Genomic DNA, 12,026 nt, shown 5'->3' on the forward strand with positions numbered 1-12,026 from the left:
ACAGATCATCATAATTGTGTCACTTTAAAGTTATCAAATTCTGTTTCTGAGTTTAATTCCTTTGGAAACAGGACACAAAACAAGATAATTATTATTCAGCCTGCTTAGAAACAAAGATTGCAATGTTGCAACCCAATATGAATATTACATCATTTTATACTGTTCTATTTTATAATGAAATACTTTTTTTACCCTTTTGTAAAGTAGTTTTATAATGTAATCATTGTGCTTAAGGATCTTAATCTTTTAGTATTCTTCTACCTGAATATTTTTGTCTCAATGTCTTTTTTTCCTAATTTTGTTAATCATTTTATGTATCTCCATTGAATTCTGTAAATTTTGTTACTTAACCTATATTTTTCCACTGACTATAGGAAAAAGTGTTCTGAGTGAGCACATCACCCATTTTTTCAAGACAACAGAACATCATAACATAATTATGCAAACTATAGAGAGAGAGAACAAAAGCAATTAAAACATTTTTAAAATGGCAAGATGGTGGAATCTGATGACATTTCTGCAGAAATATTACAACTAAGGGAAAAATTGTCATAAATCTGTTTACAACATTGCTGAATATAATCTCTTGATACACAGATTATTCCAAATGAATGAATAATATGCTTAATAACTACATCTATTACTCTACCTAAAATAAATAATGGGGGGGGGAATGCAATTAAATACCATATGATAAACTTGATGTTTTGAAAGTATTTCAAAAAATGCTACACAACAGGTTTTGTGGGAAATGTGAAGCATTTCAAGTGGGATGCCATTTGGATTCTTATAGGGATTAGCTATCAGAGATTTAGTATAGGCACTTAAAAGAATAGGGTAGAGAAGTGAACGTGGATATTAATGCCTGTTCTATTTTAAAAAAAGCATATGATTGAATGTATTATGGCAGGTTGCTAGATATAGTAAAAATTATAGGGCTGTTTGACAGGCTATGTATTATTATGAATTCATTTTGAAAACAAACTGTAGTTGCTGCAATAAAAGGAAAAAAATATGACAAAACAATTGCAAATACCACATGGAATGTGACAAAGGGTTGTATTATCATCCTTTTAATTTAATACATACTTTAGAAGAATGTCAGAAAGATTAACATCAGTGGCATAATAATAAATCATGATATACAGATGAAGCAATTCTCTAATTAGAGACCCATGCTGATGTGCATCAGCTGAGCAAATTTTATGGTCCAAGGAAAGATTCATAGAATACACAACACTGGAACAAAGGAAATAAGCACATTTGGGGCAGGAATAGCAGATGTCTTAAACTCTTCCTCTCTGAGGTTATGCAATTTAAAAATTACATCTTCTTCCTCCCGATTTTTTTTCTCTCCATGTATTTTTGTGTCAAAAATCGGGGGGGGGGGGGAATCCTGCGATATGAATCTGCTTTTTTTAGAAATTGAATATTGAGGTATGCACATTTCACTTTTTTTTTCAACTAAGACTAAAAGTTCTGAGCAGTGGTGGGATCTTGCTGGTTTAACAACCAGTTTGGTGATCGCATGCTTTCCGCTGGCGCTCCACACATGTGCAGTTTTAAGAAAACTTACCTTCTGCATTACTGCTGGGGAGTAACTCAGCTGAGGCGCGGCAATCTGCTCTGCCACACGAATCAGCTGAGAAGATATAGGACAGTAAAGCGCAGAGGCGGGTGGGTCGGCCCACCTGATCGTCGGAGTGAACTAGTTCACTCACAGCTGATCGTCTGAGCTACCAGTTCACCTGAACTGGTTCAAACCTGTAGAATCCCACCACCGGTTCTGAGTAATCTGAGTGTCTCTGGAAGAATTGCTCCCCCACAACATTCTGATGGAGCAAAGATTTGGATACATGGAGTATCTCCATGGTTAAAATAAATGTATTGATTTTTTTCCATTTCTATTCCCAATTACTTTGTGAGTGCAGTGACTCTTATGGTTTTTGATCTGGTCTCCTTACTGCCATATTTATCTGCCATCAGCTTTGAGCTATAGCTTGGTTTTCTGGCAAGCTTCTCCTTTTCACACATCTCCTTGGATAGAGGTGTTAAAATTTCTGATTAGAATCATGTTCTTTTTCCTTTAGTCTGGTTTGATTCTTTTTCCTCCAAAGGACTTATTCCTGTTCTTTTCTGTCCTTATTATTATACAGTTATTAGTGGTTGGTATTTTATTAATTTGTTATTGTTGTGGCATAATCAAGGCTTCCTAGATTCCCACATTTATTAACTGGATGGCACTTTCATAATGAAGAGAACAGAAAATAAAACAGCTGTATCTTTTCTGAAAAAAATAATAATTGTATTAGTGAGATATGAGCTAATGAACATCAAGAAGCTCCTTATTTCTGTGTGAAAGCTCTATTGTATTTGTAAGATACTGGCCTTCAAAATAGAAATGCCAGCTCACTGATCATCCTCAGCAGACTTCAGGTTTGTGGGATCCATTCTGGTTTTTTAGCAGAACCTAGCAACTGGAATAAGTTACAAAAGACATAGAATGAAATGATTGGAATTTGTGACACTCAAAATATATTGTTCATTGGTGGATGAAATTTGGAATATTTTTTTAAACCAAAGATAATAAGAAACTTTAACTCAGTGAGGCATCACTTTTTGTGGAGCCAAAACATGCACTAGTCTGTTTCACAAAAGAGAACACAATTTCCTCACGCAAAAATTAACAAGCAGCTGAGGTCAAAATTAAATCAAATGTATTACATATGAACAGTAGCTGTATGCAATCAATTTAGGTTTTATATGAACACTCTTAGTAATTCCCCATCTCAACTGATTCTCTTAAATAAATTAAGAAGCAAATAAGAAAGAGCTCCATTGTCTCATTCATTTATTTACACATATAGACATAAACTTCTCATGCAAAAAATGTGCCCTAGCAAGGCAAGATCTCTTGGTAGTTTGAAATTTCATAGAATCATAGGGCTGGAAAGGATTTTGGAAGTCTTCTAGTCCCAAGGCAAGAGTCATTATACCACTCTGGACAAATGGTTGTCCAATCTTCTCTTCAAAATCTCCAGTGATGGAGCACTCACAACTCCAGGAGGCAAACTGTTTCATTGATTAATAGTTCTCACTGTCTGGAAATTCCACTTTAGTTCCCAGTTTGACACACACACACACACACACACACACACACACACACACACACACCAAACTTCCATCTACTGCTTCTTGTCCTGCCCTCAGGGGCTGGAGAATAAATCGATGCTGTCTACCTTGTGACAGCCCTTCAAGTATTGGAAGACAGCAATCATGCCCCACCCACCCCCTAAGCTTTCTATTCCTTAAGCTAACATACCTAGTTCCATTACTCATTCATTTATTTATTTACATTTATTTATTAAACTTGTTTAGCCTCCAGACCCTTTATCATCTTTTTTGCTCTTCTCTGTACTTTTCCTAGGGCCTCGAGATTTTGTTTCTGCTGTCCCACAGAGGGTATGCTAACAGACATACTGGAAATTATGGCATATCTCAGTGAAAAGTTACAAATTCTGAATCTGCAACCAGTGGGTTTTCAGAGCACACAACAAAATTATGAATATGTCTATTCATCTTAAATATAAAACAAATTGTTCAGAGTACTGGCAATAAAGTTGACCATGGTGTCATCTTTGTTGCAAGTGATTTTAATATTGTGATGATAATTTTTCACTGGGTTTTCCAGTTTTCAATGCCATTTCCCAGAAATCACTAGCCATGGTTTTAGGGTTGTTAGCCAGCTTAATTATCCTAAGACAATTATCCTTCTCTTTGAGTAAGATTTCTTCTCTAATGCAGATACCTCTGATATGCTACACCAAACTATTTGCAGGAATTATGGATTGGGAAAGCAATGTTAGGAATAACATAGTACATTTCAGTAAACTAAACATTTTAATTTTCAACACACTGCCTTTGGAATATATATGAAACATGCATGGTCAGGCTTTGAAGAACATTGCAAAGTCATCAATCTTGTTTTGCAAATTACAGTTAATTTAAAATGAAGTCCTTGCCTGAAAATATTCCATATTATATGCGTCATTATTTTGCAATTTTGGAAGGTTTAAATTATGCTTCTCTTGTGTTTTCTATCATTATTTGTTTTCTAATTACAATTAATCAATTTCAGTTAAGATACTTTCATTATACCCTGATTACTCTCACCAGAGTTTGAAACATTCATGTTTGCTCAGAAGACACAATGAGTACAACCTTCTTTGGGTATTATATTTATTTAAGACAATTTCAGCTGCAAGGGTTTTTTCCTACACATTAACCCCTGGTTTCAGAAGTTGTTTTCCATCAGTCAATGGCACAAAGTCAGTGGCATAGAGTTAAAATAAGACAACAGGCCATTATTCTTTGCCGATGCTTCACTTGGCATTTGTGAGCTGGACCTTACTTGTTACACAGTGTTAGTTATAATAAAGGCTTATTTGAAGATTGATTGACAACCCACTCTAATTATGCAAATTGTACTGTCTACTTCCAAATCCTTAGGCCTTTATTTATAGGAAACAAGAGGAATTAGTTATGTTCACTTGAGTTTTCCCCAGTCTTCAAATGAATTCAAGCATTTAAATAATTTGATTGCCTTTGGACAAAATGATGGCAAATTACCCATGAAGTATTGTACATTTGGCCTAATTTTATTCAACAGTAGCTTTTGCTAAATTGATACAGTCCAGATACATTGGAACTAGCTATCTCCACAATTTGTACATCTCCTTTAAGGCAGGTGACCAAGAGCTATAAGGAACAAGTTTCTCAATTGGCAGGTGAGTCAAGAAATATATCACATTCTTTTTTCAGCTGGCAACAAGCTGTTGCTTGTAGTTTTACAACTCATGCCATAGCTAGGCCCCAGGTCTTTCATACAGTGAGCCCCATACTGTGAGACTAGAAACCAAGTGCAATGAGGAAGAATTAAAAGAACTGGAAGTATGTTTAGTCTGCAGAAGAAAAGACTGAGGAAAGATAATGTTTTCAAATATCTGAAAGAGACAAAACCAGATCCAATCAATTGAAATAATAGGGAAGTAGATTCATGTTAGATATTAGGGAGAATATTCTGACAGAGCCATTAAGCATTGGAAGATGTGATCTCATGAAGTTTTATGTTATCAAAGGTCTTCGGAAGGTAAATAATCACGTCAGAAATGCTGTGGCAAATCTTGTACCAAGCAGGATGTTGGATTTGATGACTTCTAAGGTATCTTCCAGCTCTATCATTCTGTAAATCCCAACCTACATGGCCCCTCTTGCATCTTGTAATAACAGAGAACTTCCATCCTAATTTGCAGCTCTAAACAAATTAGGAATCGTGATAGGATTATTTCAAGCAGCACTAATTGGTTGAGCAATGTCTACTCATGCAAGAGTTTTATTCATTCCCCACCCTGTTTTTTGCATTGAGCTCAGTTTTTGGTTTCTTCCTTCCATTTGAAGTCCAATTGAAATGCTCACTTTCCCTAATTGTAATTGTTTTCTGGAAATTGGCAGAGAAATTACGTGATTTTATGTAATAAACAGAAATTGGTTATCAAAGTTAAGTAAATTTAATCAGATATTTACTTTTCTTTGGTCCCTTCTACTGCCCCACTCCTTCCCCAGTTGTAATACTATAATCAGTGGTAGGATTCAGCCAGTTTCATTTCATTCATTTCATTTCATTTATTGAATTTATAGGCCGCCCAATCCCGGAGGACTCCGGGCGGCTTACAGAAATGAAAAATATTAAAAAAGGATTAAAACAATAAGTACAAGAAGATTAAGAAAAAAAAACACAACATGCACCCAATCAAAGGGGGGCTGGACCCCAATCAAGAGGTCAACAGCCCCAGGCCTGCCGGAAAAGCCAGGTTTTAATAGCTTTACGGAAGTTTGGGATGGTTCAGGCAAACCAGTTGTTAAATTGGTGGCTGACTACACCCCATTTCTGCCCCACCCCTTCCAGGAGTCCCCACGTGCCCCATTTTGGCTCCCAAGTAAGTGCAGGAAAGCCTACTAGGCCCAAAACGGGGCATCAAAGTGTGATGTCTCCCCCGCAGCCTGTTTTTGTTCCCAGATGGTGCAGAAGGCTGAGTGCTACCTGTCACACACTCCTGGCCACACCCATAATGGCCCTTCCCACCCAGCCAGTCATTAGGCAGAGAACTGGTTGTTAAATTATTTGAATCCCAACACTGATATAATGATAGTTGGAGCTAACTGGAAAAGTCCCTTTCCTGATTGTTCTTAGAGCAGACAGAAACCTGTCAAAATTTAGAGTGCCACCAATCCGGCTCACTGTCTTCAACTCTCCAGATGTTCTTGATCTGCCAGCCCTTTTAAACAATAGTAAACAATGCCACCATTTTCACCATCTTCCTATGACTTTTTGCCTCCATTCTATTTCTCCTTGGCTTTTCCTTTCTTCAATTGGGGCACTCTGTCACTCCCACGCTTATCATCTTCTGCTTGGACTATTGCAACACACTCTACATGGGGCTACCCTTGAAGACTATGTGGAAGCTACAATGGTCCAGAATGCAGCAGCGTGGACAAAGGAGAAGTTGTTGGCTGCACTAACAGAAAAAGCACCCCACCTCTCCCCTCCAAAGCCTTTATGTTTTTAGGGGTTTTTTTTTGTATTTTAATGTTTTCATATTTATAATTGTTGGATATTTGTTTGTTTTATTTTATTGTAAGCTGCTCAGAATCACCTTGAACCACAACATTAGCAAATAAATATAACAACAACCAGAACAACAACAACAACAACAACAACAACAACAACAACAATGTACTAGAAGAACGGATGACTGAATCAACCTAAGAAGAATCAATCTTGAATTCCCTCCTATATGTTGATTCTAGTGCAGGATGTGAATATCATTTAACCTGCTGAGAATCATGTCTTGGGTCTATCAAAAGTCATTTTCATTCAACTGAAAAATGACCAGTTATATTCAGCTCAGTCACACTTGATTTCAAAATGAAACAAGTGCTATATATTATTAAAAATTTAGAAGGGTAAGTTATCTCCAAAATACTTGACAGTTATGTATGGCCATAATCATGGAAGCTTGGCAAGAATAAAGGACAAAAATATTATTACCAGTTCCAGATCCATGAGTAGAATAAATAAACTATGGAAAGAAGTACTGAAAGTCTTCTTTCAGAAAATCAGCTGAATGAGAAGATGCAATGCAAACTTACACAAAATAAATGCAATCAACAAGAGATGCCAAAAAAAAAAATCCAGCCAATTTCACTAGTGTATTGTTTACACTATGCTCATATGCATAGGAATCAGAAAACCACCTATGCATTTGGTTGTACTATTGAATAATAAGTAGATCAAGTCAAAGAAAAAGGTTGCAGGGCAGATTCATTGCCTGTTTTTGCCTGTCTTCACAAGATGTAAGGTCTGCACTGATTCTTTCAGGAAATAAGCCTGAATGATACAAAAATATTAAATTTCTATATTATTATCTGCTTGTTGATCAGAAAGGTCAGCATTTTGGAGGTTCGAAACCCTAGCGCCACGGAACGGAATAAGCTCCCATTATTTGTCCCAGCTTCTGCCAACCTAGCAGTTTCAAAGCATATAAAAATGCATATAGAAAAATAGGGACCACCTTTGGTGGGAAGGTAACAGCGTTCCGTGCACCTTTGGCGTTTAGTCATGCCGGCTACATGACCATGGAGATGTCTTTGGAAAGCGCTGGCTCTTCAGTTTTGAAAGATGAGCACCGCCCCCTAGAATCAGGAGATGAGCACCGCCCCCTAGAGTCGGGAACATCTAGCACATATGTGCGAGGGGAACCTTTACATTTATATTATATTAATATTATATAATATTAAACTGAGAAAATGAAAAGTTATCACTTGGATAACGTACCTGTCAAAGAGTTCACAAACTCTCTATTGTGAAACTTTTGGCCTGTCGGTCTGTCTGATGCCCTTGAGCAGCCTCTAATGTAAAGCAGCCAGTATAACAGAAATGTTTTTCAAAGATTCTGTAGAGCACCCATTCAGCAGAACATCCTTCTAAATGAATGATTGGAAAGCTTATTTTTATTTCAGCAATTTAGAGGCTGCCCTGCAGACAGCTCCAGATGGCTTACACTTTAAAAAGGAAGAAACAATAAAATAGAAAAACAGTTCATGTATAAACGCGACAGGAATGTATGGCTATTCTTCTCCAAAGCCTCAGAGATTTTAGAAGATTTTAGCACCAAGGATTTTAGAGACTTGGGGAATATTAACATGGTGGGAGCCACTATTTCAGAGGGCAGAGGCCATGAAAGAATGGTATTAAATTTGTACTAAAGAAAAGAGATATGATTTTATGCTTTCAGGTTGATGTTGACTCTTAGCTACCATATAGATTTTGGGGAGGAAAAGAATTTAAACAACAAGTTAATCAACATGGGGTTTTTTATTAGCAAATAATGTTTTACTAATAGCCTTCCAAACAAATGGATAGGAGTGATTTTATAGACATTGTTTAACCAAACTCTCATTTTTTTAAAATTAAATCTCTCTCTAAAGATTCATGAAGGAACCGTGATGGTGTAGTGGTTAGAATGCAGTATTGCAGGCTCACTCCACTCCCTGTCAGGAGTTCGATCCTCACCAGCTCAAGGTTGACTAAGCCTTCATCTTTCCAAGTTTGGTAAAATCTGGACCCAAATTGTTGGGGGCAACATGCTGACTCTGTAAACCACTCAGCAAGTCTGTAAAGCATTGTGAAATGGTATATAAGTCCAAGTGCTATTGCTACAGGATCTGGAACTGGGGATAAGCAATGCCATCATCTGAATTGCTGAAGATACGAAATTATATAAATTTCAGAACAAAATAGGCAAGGAACCCTTTGTAATGTATTAGGATATTGTTTTTACTATCATACCCAATGATTGGGCATTATTAACTGATGACTCTGATTGACCCAAATGTTACAAGTCTTGCCAACTCATAGAGATTAGTTCTTGTAGGCTTTTTAAAACTGAAATCTAGTTTCAGGAAAAGATACTTCTGATTATCATGGTTTGGTCAGATTAATAGGATAGATTCAACATTCTCCAAAGACAATGGGCAAAAAAATAAAAATAAAGTGATACATACTGGAATGCTCATTCAGATTATATATAAACCATAAGCCATTTCAAAGTTTCAAAGTTTAATAGCATTTGTATGCCACCCAATCCCGTAGGACTCCGGGCAGCTAACAATACAAATAAAAAAGAATAGAAGGAAAGAAATGATAGATTTAAAAACACACCATGCACTCCATTCCAAGTGGGGCTGGACCATATTTTGGGGTCAACAGCCCCAGGCCTGCCGGAACAGCCAGGTTTTAGTGATCTTACGGAAGGCCGAGAGAGTGGGAAGGGTCCGGATCTCTGCGTGGAGATCATTCCACAGGGCCGGAGCAGCTACAGAGAAAGACCTCCCCCAAGTAGTCGCCAACCGGCATTGCCCGGTCGACGGTACCCGGAGGTATTTGATTTGATTTGATTTGATTTCTAACCAGAATCCTACAAAAACTGCCCACTTCCACTCCAGCCTCCGCTACTTATTTCAGCTGCCATATAATTTGAAGCAGTCCATTGCTCCTTGAAGTTTCTTCTTCAGGTACTTCTTGAAACTACACTTTAATGGTTGATTCACAAGTTCAAATGAACTCTGCTGGGTGCACCTTCCTGGCAAACTTTTATTAAGTCAGGAAGCTATTTGTATAAACTCTTTAAATAAAAGGCAAATCAGACAGCAGTTGCATTGAATGCTGTTACCATTTTGACTGTGGATTGCATAAAAAAGGCACTGAATATTTAAATACAGTACATTGTTTTTATGTTAAAATCAGATTTTCGAAAGTCAACTAGATGTATTATACAAAATCTGGTGTCTTCCCGAATAGATGTTTGTTTGTTGCAAACTCCATCAAGCATAAAGATTTGACCCAAGGCTGTTTACAATGCCAATCATACCTCATTACATGCTCAACATGAGGATGAATAGGATGAGAAAACACTCCTTTGGGGGTCCTGTTTACCATTTATGTGGCATATCTACTGTAAGCTGCAGTATCAGCCTCCTAAATGTCATTCATGATTAGCAGTTTTTCATCTACCTTTCACAGGCTCCATTTTTAAGCCCTCGAAAAGAATTACTAAACTAGTAAGCACAGCTGTCCATCAAACTGAAATCACCTTATATGTCTGAATGTCAAAATGTTGCAGGGGAATTCCACACAGTTCTCCAATTAAGAAAGTGCAGAACATACAATAGGGAAATGTGTGCAGCATAAAAATCATATAATATGAAAATAGTGCCCATAATCTATTACTTCAGGTGAAATTGCATTCAATAAATCCCAGAGATGCTTTTTCAAAAGGCAACTGGACTTTCTTTGTTTTTCCTCAAAAACTTCCACTTCCCATCTAAGAAACTTCTTCAGTTCTGACTGGATAAGATTCTTGGATAAGAAGCGAAATGTCTTCAAGGAAAAAGAAAGAAAGAAAGAAAGAAAGAAAGAAAGAAAGAAAGAAAGAAAGAAAGAAAGAAAGAAAGAAAGAAAGAAAGTCCAGTTACCTTTTGAAAAAACACCTTTGGGACAACCATGACCTGGATGACTGAGAATCTCCATAGGCTTTCTGTTCTGACCCCCCCTTCTCTGTCCAGGAACGAAAGCCAAAACAGACGTACAAAAGAATGTTTTAATCAGTCTTGTTGGCTGCAAGCCCAAAATAAACAAATAGATAAGCTCTCTGGCAGCAATTACTACAAACCTAAACAATGCAAAGAAGCTTCTCACAGCAAACCACTTATACAAGTTGGTTTCTCTGAATCATGAACGTGAACAAGAACGTGAACAAGAACGTGAACAAGAACATGAACGTTGACTCCTGCAACCAGGACATGGCACAAACAGTTCCCTTTATACTCAGGAGAGGACCCAATGAGCAACAGCTGCTCGCAATCATCTCCTGTAAGTACTCAGTTGTTCCTTCCGTCAAGTAACCTTTCAATGGGGTGCATCCTGCAACAACTCACGAGTGTTTCCCTGAACACTCCCTCTGATCCAAGGCGCCACCACCACCTGGTGACCAACCAGTCTCTCCTCGCCCTGCTCGGAGTCGACACCCTGTCCAGGGTCCTCCACCTCCTCCGAGGGCGACTCATAAGCCCCCTCACTGTCAGAGTCTGGCGGCAGCTCTAACGGCTCCTGCCGGGCCACAACAGCTTTCAATAAATGTGTCTCAGGCATACAACATGAGCATTACACATGTTCCTATTAGGGGATGCCTTGATACAACCTGTCATATGTTAATGTAAAGAATTCAGAAATTCTTAAACACGTGAGGAAATTTTTTTTTTTTTTTTTAGAGATTTTATTAATATTTGTAGGCCGCCCTTTTCCCTGAGGGGACTCAGGGCGGCTCACATAAAATCAGGGAGGGGGAATACAAACATTGACATAGAGACATATAATAAAATAGCAAGCAACATACATTCATCATTCGGGAGGGGCGCCTATCCTTGTCCCCAGGCCTGACGGGCTAGCCAGTTCTTAAGGGCTGTGCGGAAGGCCTGGACGGTGGAGAGGGTACGAATCTCCACGGGGAGCTCGTTCCAAAGGAAATGGCATGAACCATACTAAAAAAATTGGAACTAAATCCAAATGACCATCTTTGTCCCTAATCTGAAAAATAATTTTTCTCAATATTGACTGTTTTCAGAGCTTTTCAAGTGGACCTCTTCAGTCTCCATCAACAGAAGGCACCATCTTAATAGCTGCACCCTAATGGCCCTTTTTGTTCCCCATCATTCTTAATTCTCTCAAATGGCTTTCTCCCACCCTCACTCTCAGGCCAGGAAAGCAACAGTCTTCTCACAAGAAAGAGGGTGATCTTACTTGCAGATAAATGGAGAGAAAGGGGGGGGGTGGTGTGTGGAAGGATGACCAGCTTGGTTTGACCTGGAAAAATGAATACCAACAGCTCTTTCAAATGGTCCCTCTGGCT

Source organism: Thamnophis elegans, chromosome 4, assembly GCF_009769535.1.
Source record: "Thamnophis elegans isolate rThaEle1 chromosome 4, rThaEle1.pri, whole genome shotgun sequence".
NCBI lineage: Eukaryota > Metazoa > Chordata > Lepidosauria > Squamata > Colubridae > Thamnophis > Thamnophis elegans.